Source organism: Odocoileus virginianus, chromosome 27, assembly GCF_023699985.2.
Source record: "Odocoileus virginianus isolate 20LAN1187 ecotype Illinois chromosome 27, Ovbor_1.2, whole genome shotgun sequence".
NCBI lineage: Eukaryota > Metazoa > Chordata > Mammalia > Artiodactyla > Cervidae > Odocoileus > Odocoileus virginianus.
The window spans coordinates 6,464,626-6,484,104 of NC_069700.1; the positions used below are offsets into that span (position 1 = coordinate 6,464,626).

The 19,479-nt window shown below is 43.4% G+C and overlaps 1 long non-coding RNA gene across 1 annotated transcript in view; it reads right to left on the bottom strand.

Moving 5' to 3' along the window:
• Positions 1-1,109: 1,109 nt before the first annotated feature.
• Positions 1,110-19,479, bottom strand: part of LOC139031611 (uncharacterized) — a 36,347-nt gene continuing 17,977 nt past the window's right edge. Inside the window, exon 3 of the long non-coding RNA XR_011484117.1 lies at positions 1,110-2,883. This is a non-coding gene — a long non-coding RNA (uncharacterized lncRNA). The remainder of the gene's footprint in view (positions 2,884-19,479) is intronic.

Genomic DNA, 19,479 nt, shown 5'->3' on the forward strand with positions numbered 1-19,479 from the left:
TAAAGTCTGCCTTTGTGAAGAGCGGGTGGGATGCACAAGAAAAGGCATGAAGGAGTTTTCTATGGGGGGTGGGAATTCTAGAAGGTTAGGAGAATGGATTGTTGTTCAGTTGCTCAGTTGTGTCCAACTCTTTGCAACCCCATGGACTGTAGCACATCAGGCTTCCCTGTCCTTCATCATCTCCCACAGCTTGCTCAAACTCCATGTCCATTGATTCGGTGATGCCATCCAACCATCTCATCCTCTGTCATCCCCTTCTGCCTTCAATCTTTCCCAGCATCAGGGTCTTTTCCAATGAGTCAGCCTTTCACATCAGGTGACCAAAGTATTGGAGCTTCAGCATCAGTCCTTCCAATGAATATTCATGACTGACTTCCTTTAGGATGGACTGGTTGGATCTCCTTGCAGTCCAAGGGACTCTCAAGAGTCTTCTCCAACACCACAGTTGAAAAGCATCAATTATTTGGTATTCAGCCTTCTTTATGCTCCAACTGTCACATCCATACATGAATACTATAAAAATCATAGCTTTGATTATATGGACCTTTGTTGGCAAAATAATGTCTCTGTTTTTTAATATGCTAAGTTTGTCACAGCTTTTCTTCCAAGGATCCATTTTTCAGAATAATGGATAGGTGATAAAGTGAATATAATAACAGTTAATGGTAGAGTCTTGATGCCTATCAGCATTTGTTGAAAATTCTTTCAATTTTTTCAAAAAGTTGAAATGTTCAAAAATGTTCTACTTGTTATAAAACTAAAGTGTTGTGTCAAAAAAAGCAAATTCTTTTCAATGGAGTTTTAACCTAATTTATGTTAGAAGCCCATGACTAAGTGTACAAATAGCCTATATCTACTTGAGAATCCGAAAGACTGCACATAAAAATTATAAAGAGACAACCCTAAAGCAAATCAACCCTGAATATTCATTGGAAGGACTGATATTGAAGCTGAAGATCCAATATTTTGGCCACCTGATGCGAAGAGCTGACTCATTGGAAAAGACCCTGATGCTGGTAAAGATTGAAGGCAGGAGAAGGGGTTGACAGAGGATGAGATGGTTGGATGACATCACTGACTCAATGGACATGGCATTTGAGCAAACTCTGGGAGATAACCAAGGACAGGGAACCCTGGTGTGCTGCAGTCCACAGGTTCACAACTGAACACTTGGCAACTGAACAACAAAGAGAGGCATTTGAAGCTTTATTGTATTTATTGGAAAACTGTTGGTTTGTCCAAATTGTACTCTAACCTTACTAAAATGAAAGCTGAGGTTCATTCTCTGAAAACTTGACAAGTATGTCTTGTGTTTGGGATAACTAAATATTAATGAATTTCATTGCTATCCTTGTCAGCAACTGAATAGACATTTCTAAAATATTTTATTTTCAAATAATTACAGAAATTTTTCTTTCATTCTCTTTTCAAATGATCTCATTATTCTTAGGACCATCAGGAAAGGATGCAAAGGAAAAATATTCCCTCTAGTAGTTTCCTACGTCTGGGATAGCCCTCCCATCAAGTATGTTTGCATTGCTTTTTTTCTGGTGCAATGCAGAAAAACAACTTCCTCTTCCAAGGCAACAAGCTCCAGTGACAGACAGCTACCAGTGTTGGCTGAGTTAGCTTGCTTAGGCTTCCTCCATTCCACCTGTCTTTTTGATTTCACAATTCACGCAGAGAAGACAGAAACAAACAAAAAATATCTTTAAATAGTCCAGGTGTAACTCTCACAGGAAACTGTGTGCGGCGCAATCTCTTTATAATACTAGGTAACAATCTTTTTTAAAATGACCTTGACTATGTCGTACTTTTGATTCTTTAAAAACAATGGTTTGAAGAGGGACGTGTGTTTGCTCATTTTGGTTCTATCAGACACATACATGTACTCAGGGAGAAGTATCATGGCCGATGTAGGCATATATCAGACGTGACTCCTGGGTTCAGTAATAGCAGTCCCCTGTGGGAGATATCACAGTTCCTTTCATTATCAGAATATATTTTGAACAGATGAACGTCACAAGAAGAGTCCTGATAATGTTCTAAGACAGCTCAAAGGGAAAGCTCACACATCCAGCTGGGGAGATCAAGAAAGGTTTTGATAAGGAGGTGATGTTAGTCTTGAGCACTGGCGAGCCTTTTCTCCCTAAACACTCTATAGAATGCGTTCCTGACACGGACTCTTGCTCAGGGGGGGAGCAGGAGCACTGAATGTAGTTTGGTTTAGAGTGCATGATAGAATATAATAATATATTGAAGAACCCCTTAGAAACCAGAGGACGACTTCATTTTGTTGCTGCTTTTGTTTTCTACTTTTTTTCTTTCTCTCTCTTTTTCATTTGGTGGCAATAGAGAACCACAGTGTTTTTGAGAAGATTATTCTGACAGCAAATGTATATGTAATGTTGGGAAGATGGATTGACAGGAGATGCTGCTTTAATATCTAAGCCAAGGAGAAAAAGGACCTACAGCCTCATGATGTCTATTGAGAGTAGGAGGGAGGAAAGTGATTTGAGGGCTATTACAAAAGTGGAAGAAAATAACCTGGCAAGTGATTGTATTGAGAGACACGTTGAAAGAAGGCAGGAGCTTGAGTAATCATGAGGCCAGTAAAAATGGTCATGAAAATAGAGGAGTCAGGAAGGAGATAGACAACAGATGAATGGACAAAGATGTAGGGCCTGCATGCTCAGTCATGTCCAACTCTGCGACCTCAGGGAATGTAGCCCACCAGGTTCCTCTGTCCATGGTATTTCCCAGGCAAGAATACTGGAGTGGGTTGCCATTTCCTATTCCAGGGAATCTTCCTGAGCCAGGGGTCGAACCTGCATCTCCTTCATCTCCTGCATTGGCAGGTGGGTTTGTTTACCACTGCGCCATCTGGAAAGCCCCCAAAGAAAGAAAAATCACATATACATATATAGGTAGAGATATACATGTATGTATAATTGAGTCACTTTCCTGTACAACAGTAATTAACACAACATGTTAATTCAACTATATTTCACCTAAAAGTATATTTTTAAAAGAAAAAAAAAGGAAGTTAGAAACTGGTTTTGATGAGTTTGAGGTTGAAATTTTGACATATTCAAATTTAGGACCCCCAGATAAGGATATCAGACTGAAAAATAGAGAAGGTGTTGTGTGAAAGGCCAGCGATAGGACTCTGGGAGTCGCCTGCCTGGAACAACGTGACAGCAAAAGCCTTGGGAGTCCACTTGCCCCGGAAGAGGAAAGTGGAAAAGCAAGCGGAGATGGGACGGAATGGAGTTGGATAACTCCAAATAAATAACTGCTTATTTTTTCATTTATATTCCATATTCCCCAACAGATTTTACAAATGTAATTTACTGGAGGATGTTTTTGTAGCAAAGCAGGGCTTTCCTCCACAATATATTGCTTTTTTCCTTCCTCATATGCTCATTGTTTATTCTTGACCTAGCAGGTCAGCTAACTTCAAGCTAATTGAAGTGGATTGGCCACAGAGAATTCTGGGGTAGGTCTGAATTTTGAATAAATATCTGTGACAATTCAGACACAAAATCTCACACAAGTAGAGCAAGCAGTGTGTTAGGAGCTTGGGGAATCCTGAATAAGGAATCTCCAGTTTAATGAAGAAATTTTCAGTCATGCAGGAGAGAAAGTGTAAAAGTAGAACGTAAGGTGTTTTGCGGCCTTAATTTTGCTGGTTATTTTCTGAGTTGCCTTCCATGTCTTCCAACAGATTTCACAAATGTAAACGCTGAAGGATGCTTCTGAAGCAAAACAGTCCTCCCTCTGCAACATACTGGGTTTTCCCCTTCTTCATATGTTCGTCATTTATGGGTTATATAAATGAGTTGCAAGGTCTCATTACTTACATAATGATTGTACATTTTTCCTCTAATGAGTTTGGTGGTGATGCAAAGGGAGGGGAAAGGCAGAAGCTTGCAGGTTTATCGGGGTCAGAGAAAATGTCATTTTTAATGATGTGGAGAAGATAGCCTGATGACTCAGGAGAAAGGGGCCCCCACAGAGAAGAGGAAATGGACAAGTCAGGTGAGCATAACTAAACGGACAAGGTCCAAGAGTAGGTACGAGGGGATGGGGCTGGATACCCACAACTTAGCTTCGCTTTTCCTTCTGAAGAGGAAAACGTGGAAGGTAATTTGAGGGTGAAGGAAGAAAGTTGATGTAGCCAACACTGGATAAGCAATTGGTAACATTACTGGACCTCAAAGGTAAAGAATCTTTTAACATGCAAGTAAAAATGTTAAGAGAAAAAGAATCAGACTGGTCTCAAACCTTACTACAGGGTTAGAATAGGAGTTTTGCCCTATAGTCCTCCAAAGAAAAAAAGTATGACCCAAGAATTACAGACCCTGCCAAGCTGTCTTTCTGTATAAAGACAAGTATTTTGGAACATGCAATGAAGTTGGGGATTCTAGCCCCTGTCATATTGCATAAAATGCATTCAGAAGCTATTGCAAAAGAGAATGAAACATGCATTTGAAAAAACAGTGAACATGTAAGTGGACATCCCTCCCTCTTTGTTACCATTGATACATGCAGAGTTAAACTGAAGTCTGTTTCCTGGCCCAGAAAACTATATATGAAAAAAATTATTTCTTTGGGGAAAATAAGAGCTCCAAACTGATTTTTAAGTGAAAATTTGTAAGGGGAAAAAAAAAATCTATTCTGAGGTTAGCAATTGCCTTGACTGTAAAACTAGAATTAGCTTGTAATATTATTGAGTTAATGTGTAATTGATATGTATGACTTCCAATTCTAATCTTACTTTAGTAAGGAAATGAATAATTACAACTGAAAAGTTTGATTTAAATAATAGCATGTTGGAATTTGTCTTTAAAAAAATTTTTTAAGCTGCCTAGTTCCATCTGTATTTGGGGAAACCCCCACCAGATAAGCTGAGAGGCAAAGTAAATGTGGAAAACAGGCAATGTTTGTTTTGCCAGGTTCCCTTGGCAGAAAACTTGTCACATACCCAAAGCTTGAACCATCAAAGGCACCCACTCAAGCAGGAGTGAGGCGCTAAAGATGAAAAGATGCCAACACAAGGCACCTCTGGTGGTGGCAGCAGGGACCACAGTGGCGAACGTGCAGAGGGGCACCGATAGCAGTGCTGGGCCAGCACGTACCAACCTGTGGCATAGATTGCTTTATTGGTGATGATAGCCATGTCCTTATCTGACTCAACTGCAGTGAGACTTCAGCTCCCAGGTCCGGCCTTTTACCCAGACAGCTTTTACCCACACATAGCATCAGAGGAAAAACCCAGAGTTCAAGTATCATACCAGCCCACTTACCATAACGTTTCAGTGGCATCTCCCATGATTCTTACGCTCCACAGACTAAATGGCTTGTTACCTGCCTTCTTCCAGTTTCAAGCTCCCTGACATTCCTTGCTTGGAATAAGATTTCCCTTTCTCACCAATGACGTCTGCTTTTGGAAAACTTCTCCTTAACAAAACCAAGCCAGGGGAGCTGATGGCCTCGGGGTCCATGGGCTATGAGAGGACTGCGTAGGTTACCTGGAGAGGATCTCATTTTGCACTTTTGATGGGTGGTGGCTCCTTGCTTATTCCAAGGTGTTGAGTCACTGACACCATCCAGAGAGTAAGCAGGCCTGGCTTATGGCCTGAAGTGAGCGAGCTCGTTCCCTACCTAGCAATGACTGGTAGGGACAGCCTTCCATCTAAGAGTGTGAATCTCTTCCTAGGGCACTTTGCTACCACTTTCTCTCTCCTTTCACAGTAATTCCCCCTCTAAATTGCCTGCCCTAGATAAGAACCCAGTACTTCACTGGCTGATACGTGACCACTGCTGGAATAAGCAAAGGAGTCAGTGGGTTTTGTTGTTGGTTTTTTTTTTATTTAACTATGTTTGTAACACTGTTTGTTTTATTATAAACAACATAGGACCCCTTAGACGGTGCTCCAGAGCCCATTTTTACTAGCCAGACCTCTTGCTCTCTTTCCTCAGGCCCCCACTTAAATGTCAGGTCCTCCTAGTGCTTTTCCTGACCTCTCTCCTGCCCATCTCCCATCCCTGCTACTTTCAGTCCCCTGCTTGTGTTTAGTTCAGCCACTCAGTCGTGTCTGACTTGTTGTGACCCCATAGACTGCAGCATGCCAGGCTTCCCTGTCCATCACCAACTCCCAGATCTTCCTCAAACTCACGTCCATCCAGTTGGTGATGCCATCCAACCATCTCATCCTCTGTCATCCCCTTTCCTCCTGATTTCAAACTTGTGGTACCCCCTCACTTCTGTTTCTCTTAAGCAATTACACTTACAGTCAGGTGTAGCAAAATATAAATGATGCATTCTTGAAACCGTGGGTAATTATTAGTCAAATCCATTTCACCTGAGTAATCAAGGTCGTTTTTAAAACTCGCATGCCCTTCAAATGGCATGTTTTCCCCAAGTGTTTTCTAAGAACTTGGAGTCAGCTGCATCTAGTTCAGGCTGAGCTGGTTCAGACTGGATAGGATCACAGACTCTCCAACCAGGCACACGTGAAGGTCAGGTTTTCTCCATCAGAGGGCTGAAAACTCCACCCTAAGAACGCGGAGAGGTTCGTGGCCCAATTATGCCTGCATGGAACTAGGATGACCACACCTTTTTGCCATCACACTTCCTCATGCTCCCCACGTTCCCCAAGCTGTCCACATCTGAGACTGCCCTGCTCCTTTATTATTCATAAATACCCTCAGCCCCTTACCTTCCACAAAGTGGATTGGAGGAATGTTCTCCTAAGTAATGAGAATGAGGTAAGTAATAAGCTAAGTCTTCTAGCTTAGCTGCCTTAGGAATCAAGCTCTTTGCTGTAAGCCTCGGGGTCTCAGCATTTTGGCTTGCTGTGGGTCAGGCAGAAAGAGACTGTTCCAGTGACATAATTCTTTTCTGTCTTTCCTATTCTTTCCTACATCTTGATTTACCCAGGAAAACTCGAAGTTAGAGATACTGAGTAAGTTGGTCTTTCAACAATCAGTAGCGGAAAGCATGCTCCTTTAGGCACTGTGCTTGGTAGTACAAAGTAACAGAATCTGACCTCAGGGAACTCAAAGCCTAGTGGAGGAGAGACATGAACGGCCCAAGGCCTTACTGTCAGTGTAAGTAGAGGGGAGAAAACAAGTTATGGGAACCCCAGAAATCTCGCAGGGCTTCCCAGGTGGCGCTAGTGGTAAAGAACTTGCCTGCCAATGCAGGAGACACAAGAGGCTCTGATTCTGGGTTGGGAAGAGCCTCTGGAGGAGGGCATAGCTAACACTGCAGCATTCTTGCCTGGAGAATCCCATGGAGAGGGGAGCCTGGTGGGCTACGGCCCACAGGGTAGCACAGAATCAGACACGACTGAAGCGACTTAGCAGGCACGCATGCAAGAGAGCCCGTCACCTACCACAGTGGATGTGAGCAGCAGCGAGGGTGAAATTGTGTAGACTTCCCAGGGAGGTAGGACTTGAAGCCTCTCTTAAAGGATGAGGAGAATAAGGAAGAAAACCTTGCATGCAGATGAATAGTGTGAGCAAACACAGGAAAGCAAGGCGTGGTCTGTGAGTTCAGAAACCACCAGTGTCATTTCAGTATGAAATACAGAAGCAGATGCTGGAGGGGGCATGGGGCTGGATGCAGGTGGAACACCTGTTCCACCTTAGGGAGTTCTGGATTCATCTGCAGGTCCTGGAAACCCAGCAAAATGCTCCGAGGTGTGGAATGACACAGTCGGCTTAATATTTTGAATAGATCACCCCGCTGGCTTTGCAAAAGATGAATTTGCAAGGGAAAAATGCCTGAGACTGGCAAAGTGATTGTGGGGCTGGTACGATATTCCCTGCCAGAGTGTATCTGTCCTAGGATAGGACTGGTCAGGTGACAGAAGATGTGATGGTGTGAGAAATAGTTATAAAGTGAAAAACTGATCGGGTTAAGAGATTTATTTTCTGTGGGAGACTTAGAGGGATGGAGCAGTTAAGAAGGCTCCCACGTTTTGTTGCCTAGGAGATACTGTCAACCTAGGGAAAATACAGGGTGCCAAAGAAGATGTCAGTGTGGGACCCGCTGAGTTTAACGGTGCCAATACCTGCGGTGGAGCTTAGGTGCACTCAGTTAAATGCCTGAAGGTTCTGTGCTGGGCAGATCTGGGTCCCGGCGGCACCTCCAAGTTGGTTGTGCTCCTGGGAATTGGGCATTATATTAGATGATGAGAGGAAAACACTGGGCAGAAAGTAGAACGAGGGTGCACCAACTGTAGTGGGTGGGGAAGCAAACAAAGGCTATATACAGGACCCCCTGGGCTTCCCCGGTGGCTCAGTGGTAAAGAATCCACCTGCAATGTAGGACATGTGGGTTCGATCCCTGGGTCAGGAAGATCCCCTGGAGAAGGAAATGGCAAGCCCCTCCAGGGTTCTTGCCTGGAAAATTCCATGGACAGAGGAGCCTGGAGGGCTACAGTCCATGGGGTCACGAAAGAGTCAGTCAGACACGACTTAAAGACTGAACACCAAAAACATACATGACCCCCAGGTGAAACATTCAGAAATGTATGAGGTTTAAAATGAGGGAGTATGTGATATAGCCAATCAGAAGAATGGAAACCGTTCACTGAATGTGACAATGCATCCGTGTGTGGGGAAGAAAGCTAGAAGCAAACCTTCAGAAAACTGAGCAGTGCATGAAACGGGTAAAGTCAGTGCTTCCAAGGAGCTGGGCTGGTGGGGGTGGAGGGCATGTGGATGATACAGCAGGACCAGAAGTCTTGGGAGCTGATGTAAAACCAGCTTTGCAGAGTTGGCAATATCCTGTCTGCCAACCGCCTGCAGCCCCATCAGTGCCATCCCGTGATCCCTGACCTTCACCTTCCCTCAGATAATGAGACCCGGCCAGTAGCAGGTGTTCTTAAGATGGATCAAGCTGGAATGGTTGATGTGGATGGTTAAGCAAGTGCCTCACAAGGTTGATTAAAATATGTGTCCACTCTAAGTTTGCTGCAGTCAGCATTGCTATAATGCAGATCACTGGGCCAGTGGCTTTTGGTTCTCTACTAAGACATCTCCCATAGACAGTTTTCCATGAAACCCAGGCAAAGAGGCAGTTACAGAAAACCCAGGCCATAAAAAAAGGCTTTTAGGTTTATATCCTGGTCTCTGCATATCCTGCTGTGTTTAATGGCTTTGCATGCTCTCTGCCTATCAAAGACCAAGACCCAAGAATTACAGACCCACCCGTGCTATCTTTCCTGTATAAGGACAACAAATATTTTGGAACTCGCAAAGAAGTCAGATTATGGTCCCAGATATACCATATAAACATGAATTAAGCTAGAGTAAAAGGGAGGAGAGAGAAGTGTGTTTGACAAGCAATTAACAGAAGCATACATCCCTTTTTCTATCAATATTACACTTGATACATTTGGACGCCTCATACTCCTGTCCTTTTTATTCACTTTCCTGTTTTGAGAGGGATTTACAGATGCTCTCACACCAACTGATGTTTGACAGTAAGAGTCATATTCTCGACTTCTGTCGCTCTTTTTCTGAGCAGCATTCAAAATAAACATTTGGATCTCCAGCAAAAAAGGCAGGGAAGGATACCAAGTGATAGGCTAGTAGATGCCAGTCACAGGAGACCGATATATTTTTTTTAATTGCAGATTTGCAGCACATTAGTTGGGACTATTAATCTATTGACCTTGAAACCCAGGATTTTAAAATCCCGAAACAAGGTGAAGACAATATTTGAGGAGTTTGGGGATTAAAAAACTTGTTTTCCCTTCTCCGATGCCAGGACAGTGTAGGGCGAACTCTTGAGGACTGTGTGGGATGGGTCAGCCGGGACCCCTCTTACTGTCTTTCTGGGAGTCATGACAAAATTACATAGCACAGGCAGCTTCTCAGTGTTTTCTCCTATGTTGAAATTTATGTTATTTGCATTTATTTATTTTTCCTGGCCACGTACAGCATGTAGGGATCTTAGTTCCCTGATCAGGGATCAAGCTCATGCCCCCTGCATGGGAAGCATGGAAGCTTAAGCCCTGCACCACCAGGGAAGTCCCAAACTTTATTCTCCTGATGCTCAGCACACCCCCTGGCTTCAGGACAGCATTTTTCGATTTCTCCATCTGGTTTGTAGACTTATTCTCCTTTGTCAGGAATTGCATGAGATCTCAAACTGAGCAAGGGGCAACTCTAAATGGACATCACATGCCACTTGGTTAAGAAATGCAGAAAAATTTATATGTGAAATGAATGTCTCCAGGGAGAAAAAAAATTTTTTTCAAAATTTGTTTTTTTCCCCCACTTTCTTGGCTCAGGTCCTTGTGGGTTAAGAAGGAGAAGAAATATCAACCCCTCTGGTTTTCTTTGCTGGTGCAGCAAAGAGCAGCATGGTGCCCAGGGGGGTCTCCTGGCACAACAAGATCAGGCTGCATAGAGACTCAGAGCAATCCCACCACCAGTGAGGGTGTTCCAGGCAGCAATTAAATCATGATCATTCCCTCCCAACACACACACACACACCTCCCCAACTTCCACCCCAATCCCTGCTGTCTTCCAACTGTGGGAAGCCCAGATCGGATGACTAAGGGTGCCAGGAGGCCATGCCAACCCACAGTGCCAGCAGTGACAGGACCTTGGCCCCCCAGTGTCCAGTCTAGGAAAGAGGGGGAGGTCTCTGCTCAATGGTGAATTCAGGCACTGGGTCCAAGGGGTGGTTTAAAAGAGACTGGAAACACAGTGTGCAGAAGGATGAACAAGGCAAATAGAGTGGAGCATCGTCCTCCACCAAGGTTTAAGAGGACTGTGACTTTCCCTTCAACTGTGAAACGTGGATGCATAGCCCTGTCTTGAAGGCCTTCTTCCCTTCCTGGTACATAAGCGTAAGAGGGCAGCCAGAGTGCTGGAAGGTGATGGGTGTTGAGTGTCCCGTCAGAGGAAGCAGCAATAGTAGTAGCAGCAACCCTAGGAAAACACCCCCAAAATGGAATGGAAGTGCGAAAGAGTTAAAGTCAAGCCATGAATTCTGCTTCTATGGGGATTTTAGTGAGAACGACTTGAGTGGAATACAAGGCAGGGAAAAAAGAATAGGAGTGGGGATTAGGATGAGATGTGATAGGCAATAGGAAGAAAAGGGCTGTGAATGGTGAACACTTTTTGTAATTTTTAAAAATTTACTTTGGCTGTGTGGGGTCTTCATTGATGCGCGGACTTCTTTCTCTAGTTGCGGCGAGCAGGGGCTACTCTCTAGGGGCGATGTGCAGGCCTCTCATCGTGGTGGTTTCTCTTGTTGTGGAGCACAGGGTCCAGGCTTCCAGACTTCAGTGGTCGTGGCTTCCAGGCTCTAGAGCACAGGCTCAATAGTTGTAGTGTTTGGGTTTAGCTGCTCTGTGCCATGTGGGAATCTTTCCAAATGAGGAATTGAACCTGTGTCTCCTGCATTGGCAGGCAGACTCTTCAGCACTGAGCCACCAGGGAAGCCCTGAACATTCTTTAAATATGAGAAAATCTAGTACTCTGTTTGGAGATAAATTGAAAAAAATCAAGAAATATTGAGTTGCCCAAAAAAGTTCATTCGAGTTTTTCAGTAAGAGCTGACAGAAAAACCCAATGAATTTTGTGGCCAATCCTATACCTAGTGAAGAATGTGAGGTGAAAGAGAGCTGAGGTAAGAGGACAAAAGAGGGGAAACTGAAACCAAGGGGAGGAGGAAGGAGAAATGCAAGAAAGGTGGTATTCATGGAAGAAGAGCAAGAGTGGGAACGTTTCAGCTGCATCTTGGTACTTGCCAAGGGTATTTGCCAGGTTTCCCTGGTAGCTCAGATGGTAAAGAATCTGCTGGGAGACTCCAGTTTGATCCCTGAGTCAGGAAAATCCCCTGGAGAAGGGAATGGCAACCAGTTCCAGTATTCTGGCCTGTAGAATTCCAAGGACAGACCATGGGGTCACAAAGAGTTGGACATGACTGAGTGACTTTCACTTTCACGAGGGCACCTGCCATTTCCCTCTACAACGATTAAATCATGAGCTTCTGTAGTTGACCTTCAACATCCCCTGAAGAGAGTTCAGGGTGGGTGGAGAGCAGAAATGAGGCACTCTGGGCTTTGGAAAAACTTGAAGGACAGGTGTTCATATAATTAGACATTATCAGGAGCTGATTTTATGAGTACAATTCTTATATCTCCTTATCTCTAGAAAAGCATTAAATTCCTTCATGGTGACGTCTGTTCCTCAGGACTAGCAGAAACCTTCTGCAAAAATATGTGCTTGATTGCATGTATTCGCCCCTTCATCAAAATCAGATATTATTAACCTCCCCCCACTACCTCCTTGGAGCAGGTTCTCAGAGCTATTCTGAAATGCTGTCTCCCAGGATACGGTCTTCATTTTTGCCCCAAATAAAGCCTAAATCTTATGCTGTGCACTTTTTTCTAAGTTGACAAAAGAAATACAGAGGACAACTTTGAGAAGAAAGTCCCTGATTTATGCTAGTCAAATCTCATGAACATGATTAATGAATTAATGATGGAGAATAGTTAGCTAATTGTAACTTTGCCTTAAAAAAAAAAAAAACTTAAAATCTAGCAATAGCGGGCAGAAAAGAAGAGCTAAAGGATGACGTTGCTAGGGCACCCAGTACCTCTTCAGATTCCACAGCTCTCTGGTGTCACACCTTTCAGAGAGAGAGAGAGAGAGAGAGAGAATGTGTGTGTGAGAGAGAGAGAGAGAGAGAGAGAGACAGAGACAGAGAGTTCAGTCGCTTTTTACTCTTTGCAACCCCATGGACTGTAGCCCACCAGGCTCCTCTGTCCATGGGCTTCTCCAGACATGAACACTGGAGTGGGTTGTCATTTCCTCCTCCAGGGGATCTTCCCAAGGCAGGGATTGAACCCGAGTCTTGTCTGCCTCTGGCACTGGTCGCAGACCCTTTCCCGCTGCAGTACCTGGGAAGCCTTGTCACACCTTTTTGCTGCTGCTGCTGAGTCGCTTCAGTCGTGTCCGACTCTGTGCGACCCCATAGACAGCAGCCCACCAGGCTCCCCCGTCCCTGGGATTCTCCAGGCAAGAACACTGGAGTGGGTTGTCATTTCCTTCTCCAGTGCATGAAAGTGAAGTCGCTCAGTCGTGTCCAACTCGACCCCATGGACCGCAGCCCACCAGGCTCCTCCGTCCATGGGATTTTCCAGGCAAGAGTACTGGAGAGGGTTGCCATTGCCTTCTCCCACACCTTTCTACTCAGGGTGTAATAGGGGCGATGCAGGTAGGAGCTGCCGCTCCGCCACTGGTTGGTACCACAGGGGGCCCCTCCCCCAAGCAAGCAACCGTTAGTGAGCAACAGTCAACCAGCGACCGTTAACGGTCCTGCTCAGCCATTGGTTGGTGCACAGTGGGCCCCTCCCCCACTCTTGTATATTAAAGGAGCCCAAATTCTGACGGAGAGAAGGTTTTTTGAGAAGCTAGTCTGTCATCTTTTCGACCTGCTAGCTTTCTGATTATAAAGTTGTTATTCCTTGTTCCAACAACTCGAGATTTGTTGGTCTGTTGTGTGGCAAGCAGAACAAGCTTGGGCTTGGTAACAGTGACCTGAATGTCATCCAGCTGTTCAAGTCTACCACTGTTGATCTGTTTCTATTAGTCAACTGTTAATGTACTTAAAACAGATTTAATTATTGTCCTAAAAGCAAATAAGCCAATATATAATATAGCCCATTTGGAAATTTTTTCTCCACAGATTCTGAAAACTTTCTTTTTTTTTTTTTTAAGTTAAGCTGACTTAAAGATGTGCTCCTCTGGTGACATAATTTCATAGAACTGCAGCTCCACCTGTGTTTTAAACTTCCTTCCAACCCAGATCTAGTCCTCAGTCTCAGAATAAAAGGAAGGAAAGGGAGAAACAGGAAGAAATGCTTCTGTCTTACCTATCACAATTCCAATACATGTCTGTGGAGAGCAATTCTAGAGATCAGGGAATGGCTTGGGGAAGATAGTGCAGTTTTCTAGGAAACAGATGGCCTTCCCGGGTGCCTCAGTGTGTAAAGAATCTGCCTGCAATGCAGGAGACACAGGAGATGCAGGTTCAATCCCTGGGTCAGAAGGATCATGGCAACCCACTCCTATATTCTTCCCAGGAATTCCCATGGGCAGTGGAGCCTGGCAGGCTACAGTCCATAGAGTCGCAAAGAGTCATACACGACTGAAGCGACTGAGCAAAAAAGGAAATAGATGATGGTCTGTTTTAGGGTGGAGAATGGAGCAGAAAGAAATTGAAAACTTGAGAAATACTTAGGGGATCAAGGACTAGTTTGCTTTAGACGAGAAGGAAGAAACAAGAGACTTATGGCTTGGGCAAACCGATGAGTATGGTACTTGTTACTGACCAGGGTACAAGGAGAAGGAAGTTGTTTACGCAGTGGGATGATTAATTTTATTCTACACCAAGCAGGACCCCGTGGGGCTCCTGGACACAAAAACCTTTCTGTGTCTCCCATTTCTAGATTATGGGAAATAGGCCTCATTCAGCCTCCATGATCTTTCCTGAGTTCCAACCAGAAGGTTCAAACAGCTGCTAACTAGGGAAGGGAGAGGATGTGGAGAATATAGGTAGGAGCAATAGAGCAGCCTTGGGGCACTGCCCTGGTTCCCCCTCAAGGAATACAATAACAATCTCTTAGAGTTGTTTTGTAGATACTGAAACCCCCTCCAGGTGGGAGAAGTTAACTGTGTGCTGTCCCACAAGAAGGCAGACCCCAGACCAGTAGGATGGTTGGTGATCCTAACTTCCACTTAACCTCACCACCAGCCAGTCAGAATAATGTCCATGAGCTGATCATGTCCTCTTTGAAACATTACTATAGTGCTCCTCACAACTCCCTCCAGATTGGGACACACAGTTTTGAAGGCATATCTTCCCTTGTAGCTCAGTCAGTAAAGAATCTGCCTGCAATGCAGGAAATCTGGGTTCTATTCCTGGGTCAGGAAGATCCTCTGGAGAAGCAAATGGCAACCCACTCCGATATTCTTACCTGGAGAAGTCCATGGACAAAGGAGCCCAGCAGGCTACAGTCCATGGAGTTACAAGAGTCAGACATGACTTTGCGACCAAGCCACCACCAGCCAGCTGTGGCCCCCTTTGCCTGACAAGGCTGTAAAGCTGTTCTTTTCTACTTTACACAAAATTCCGTCTCTGAGATTTAATTTGGTGTCAGTGTCAAGAGGCCAGATTCAGTTTCATTCTGAATATTTTTAATGTGAAGGGTCTGAAAGATGCCCCAAGGGGTCTATCCAGTTGGAAATTGGATATACATACATCTGAGGCTCAAGAAGCAGGTCATTGCTGGAAATACAGAATTTGGAATAAGCAGAATCTAGGTGGCAATGAAAGATGCGAGACTGTATACAAGCTCCTGTGCTCCCTTCAGCAGCACATATACTAAAATTGTGTACAAACTCCTATAGGGACCTCGGGAATCCATAAAGTTAGAAGAGGAAAGGGCTATGAGAAACTCCAGCATTTACGGGGCTGATAGAAAAAGGATCTCGGAACACTAAAAAGGTGCAGTAACAGTGTTATTTGCTCAGTAATGTCCAACTCTTTGCAACCCCATGGACTGTAGCCCACCAGGCTCTTCTGTCCATGGATTTCTCCAGGCAAGAATACTGGAGTGGGTTGCCATTTCATTCCCCAGGCATCTTACGGACCCAGGGATCAAACCTGGTGGGTCTCTTGCATTGCAGATGGATTCTTTACCATCTAAACCACCAGGAAGTCCACAATAATCCCTAACACTGTCTAAATTACTGTTTATATTCCTTATTGTTGTTTAGTCACCAAGTCCAGTGGTTACTACTCCAAGCTTCTGCTGCAAGGGGTACAGGTTTGATCCCTGGTCAAGGAACTAAGATCCCACCTGCTACATGGCACGGCCAAAAAAGCAGGAAGGGGTAGAGAGAGAGAGAGGAGAAGAGGTGTTGTCAAAAATGAGTGTTTCTAAATGTTCTCAACTTGGTCATTTTTTGCCTTAATGAGACAGTTTCGGTGGAATGATAGACTGTAGTAGGATGAAGAGTGAATGAGAGAGAAAGAAATGGGGAAAGCAAACACAGACATAGTAAAGAGAGAAGTATGTCTAGAAAGAGTTAAGTAGGTTTAAATGCTGGTGGAAAGCAGTAAGCAGAAAGGGTTAAAGATATAGGAAAGAGACTGCCAGTGACCAAGTCTTGAAAATGTGAGTATTAGAGTAAATCATGATAGAAATAGTAAACCATTTTTTAAAAGTAAAATCCATAAGTCCACATGGATAGAAAATAGAGTGAGAAAATAGGCAATTTTCTATGGAATAGAAATAACAGGATGCTGAAATTCATAAGTCAAATATGGATGAAGAATAGGGTATTAGCCTAGTCTCAAATTGTCTCCCCACAGATAACTTATAAATTACAAAGGGACAAGTAATACCTTTACAGTGGAGAAATATGGCAGATACCACTTTAGCCAAGTTAATATTACCAATATTGGTAATCATGGACCTCCTGATAAACTGATTTCAAATAATATGGAAATAACTGACAAATTCAAATTAAAGGACATTCTAAAAACTGATGCTTATTTTACAAAACTGTCAAACTCAAGAAAGATAAAAATGAGTGAGGAACTGTTCCAGGTTAAGGAGACTAAAGAAGTATGACAACTAAACGTGAAAGTCATCTGAGATTGGGTCCTAGAACAGGAAAAGAATATAGCTATAAAGGATATTAGGAAAACTGATGGAATGTGAATACAGGTCATGGATTAAATAATGGTGTTGTTTTCAGCATTAGACTTCATGAGTTTGACCATCAAACTGTGGTTAAGTCAGAGAATGTCTGAGGAAATATACCCTGCAGTATTTAGGAGAAAAGAAGTATGGTATTGCTCCAGTGTATCTGAAATGATTCCTCATAAATTGAGATTCCTTATGAAAAGAGAGAGAGGAGCAGATGGGGCAAAATGTAAACAGTTGCGTTCTGTTCCTACCACATTTCTGTACATTTGAAAGTAAATCAGAAGCGAAGGTAGAGCAGAGGGCTGATTGACAGATTGAGGTCACTGAGGAGATGAAAGGGAATAGGATTGAGAGTATGCGAAGAGAAGAGCCTAGCCGAGAGGAGGGGCACTCCATCCACTGTAAAGGGAGGGACCAGGGAAAAGATGGGTTCTGACACCCAGTTTTCTGTGTCGGTTGAGTGGAAGAAGGAAAGGGTTGGATTTTATCATCTTATTAGCTAGGGAATAAATGTTTATATCACTCTCTTTCACTTTTGAAAATTGAAGGAAGGAGCAAGCATGATGGGCCTGGAGCAGAGGGACCACTACTTAGCAGAGGGTTTTCACGACTCTTTGGGTGTACAAAGGAAGGTTTGAGTCTATGTAAGCCCATGGCACAAGCCCACTCTGGTGTACATGGGGCAGAGGTTGGTGGGGAGGAGAGAACAAATAATGCCAGAGAACCTCATTCTCCCTGTAACTGGAGAGAGAGTGGGTCAGAAGGTAGTAAGACACTAACTTACCATCAGTCAGCGCCCAAGCTAGGATGCCAGTCCAGATTGCCACTTAAGACAGTTTTCATAGAAAGAGCCTTTCAGTGATTTTTAAACTAAGACATAAAATGTGATCTACCTGCAAATTGTTCATGTATCCATTTGCCTTAGTCATTGCTCGAGTCTAAAACCTATTTGCAGAAAGATGAAATTTTACAACAAATAGTGAAACGTTCAAGTTATAAACCCATCACTGTAAGTACAGAACAGCATTACTTATGTGATAGTCTACTAAAATGCCCCAAAGAGACCAGTAGCCAGGATAGATGTGATACACTTTAACTGAAAAGTGTTTTTCTTCCTTCTTATGGCTCAAAATTTTCACCATTACTTCTCTTCAGCTCATTAGAGCAAAGCTTTGATCAATAGCAAGATGCACTATAAAGACTTAAAAATAAACACAAATTTGGCTTCCAGAGGTATCTTTTATCTTTATAATGGTGGTAGTGGTTTAGTTGCTAAGTCACGTCCGACTCTTGCAATCCCATGGACTGTAGCCTGCCAGACTCCTCTGTCCATGGGATTCTCCAGGTAAGAATACTGCAGTGGGTTGCCATTTCCTTCTCTAGGGGATCTTCCCAATCCAAGGATCGAACCCAGATCTCTCCCACATTGCAGGCAAATTCTTTACTATCTGACCCACCAGGGAAGACTTAAAATGTCTGAAAAATTAGATCAGAATGATTGCGTCTCTCATTACCTTGCCCTCCAGGGAAACTTTGCATTCCCTTTTTTATTTGCTTGCTTGCTTAAATGGCTACAAAGATTGTTTAGGCTTCAGATGGGGAGGTTAGAAGGGGAGAGGGCTTCATAACGCCCAGAGGGAAGAAGGCTACAGCTCCCCTCTTGGAAGCTCTAGTTTATTGTATGATGCTACAACTGTGAACATCTTTCTTACTTTCTGTTAAAGGTTAACCAGCTTAAAAACAAATATGCTGTTTCACAGTCATCTGTAAATAACTACTGCATCACTGCAGCAAAGCTGTTTTCCTTTTTGTATGTATTCTTCTTCTTGCTATAAGATTTTTTTTCCATATAGTTCTAATAACAAATTTATCATCAATATTTTTCTAGTTTATCTGATTATATAAGTTATATTAGGTCAGCGGAATCTGGGAATCTTGTCTTGGGTGGCAGTCCATGAGTCCCTTTTATTTCCAATCCTCTGAGGAAACTACCCTAAAAGTTTGACAAGTGACCCGACACAGCTGAACCTTGGTTCCCCAGAGATTGTGCAGAGCCCGGCTGCAGAGGAGGAGGCATCTTTATACCATTGTGTTCAGTGCTGATGGAGAGATGGAAAAGAAAGGTGCAAAGCACAGGAGAACTTGCACCATGATGACAGGAGCTTTAGCCAAACATTGGGACCAAGCATAAGTTGCACACAAAACAGACAAGATAATGCATCAGACATGCTATAACCATGCTATCAGACATGTATTTGGATTGATGACCATTGTAAGTGAATGACACGTGAAAGCCTACCATATATCTTAAAGGCAATTCTTAATATAGGCCATCTAAAAGACAAATATGCAGCAAATACTGTGATGCTTTCTTTACTCATTCATTCTATAGACAGTATTATGGCTGAGATCTTGAATTAGAAGTTGAGACTAAAGAAAAGAATGAAACACTCCTTATCGCAAAAAGCCCACAGTTTAGGACAAAATACTTGCTAACATCACCATCAGCATCATCTTCATCATCATTGTAGTAGAGTCTCTGTATAACAGAAACATGGACGATTATTATGTGGGGGATCAGAGATGGAAATACAGCAGGAGGTTAACTCAGTCTTTAAGAATCATAAGAGTATATAGGGTTGAAAGAGATTTATTTGAGGAGAGAAGAGTACTCTGGGCAGAAGAAAAAAAACACAAAGGCAGGCAGGCAGGAAAAAACAAC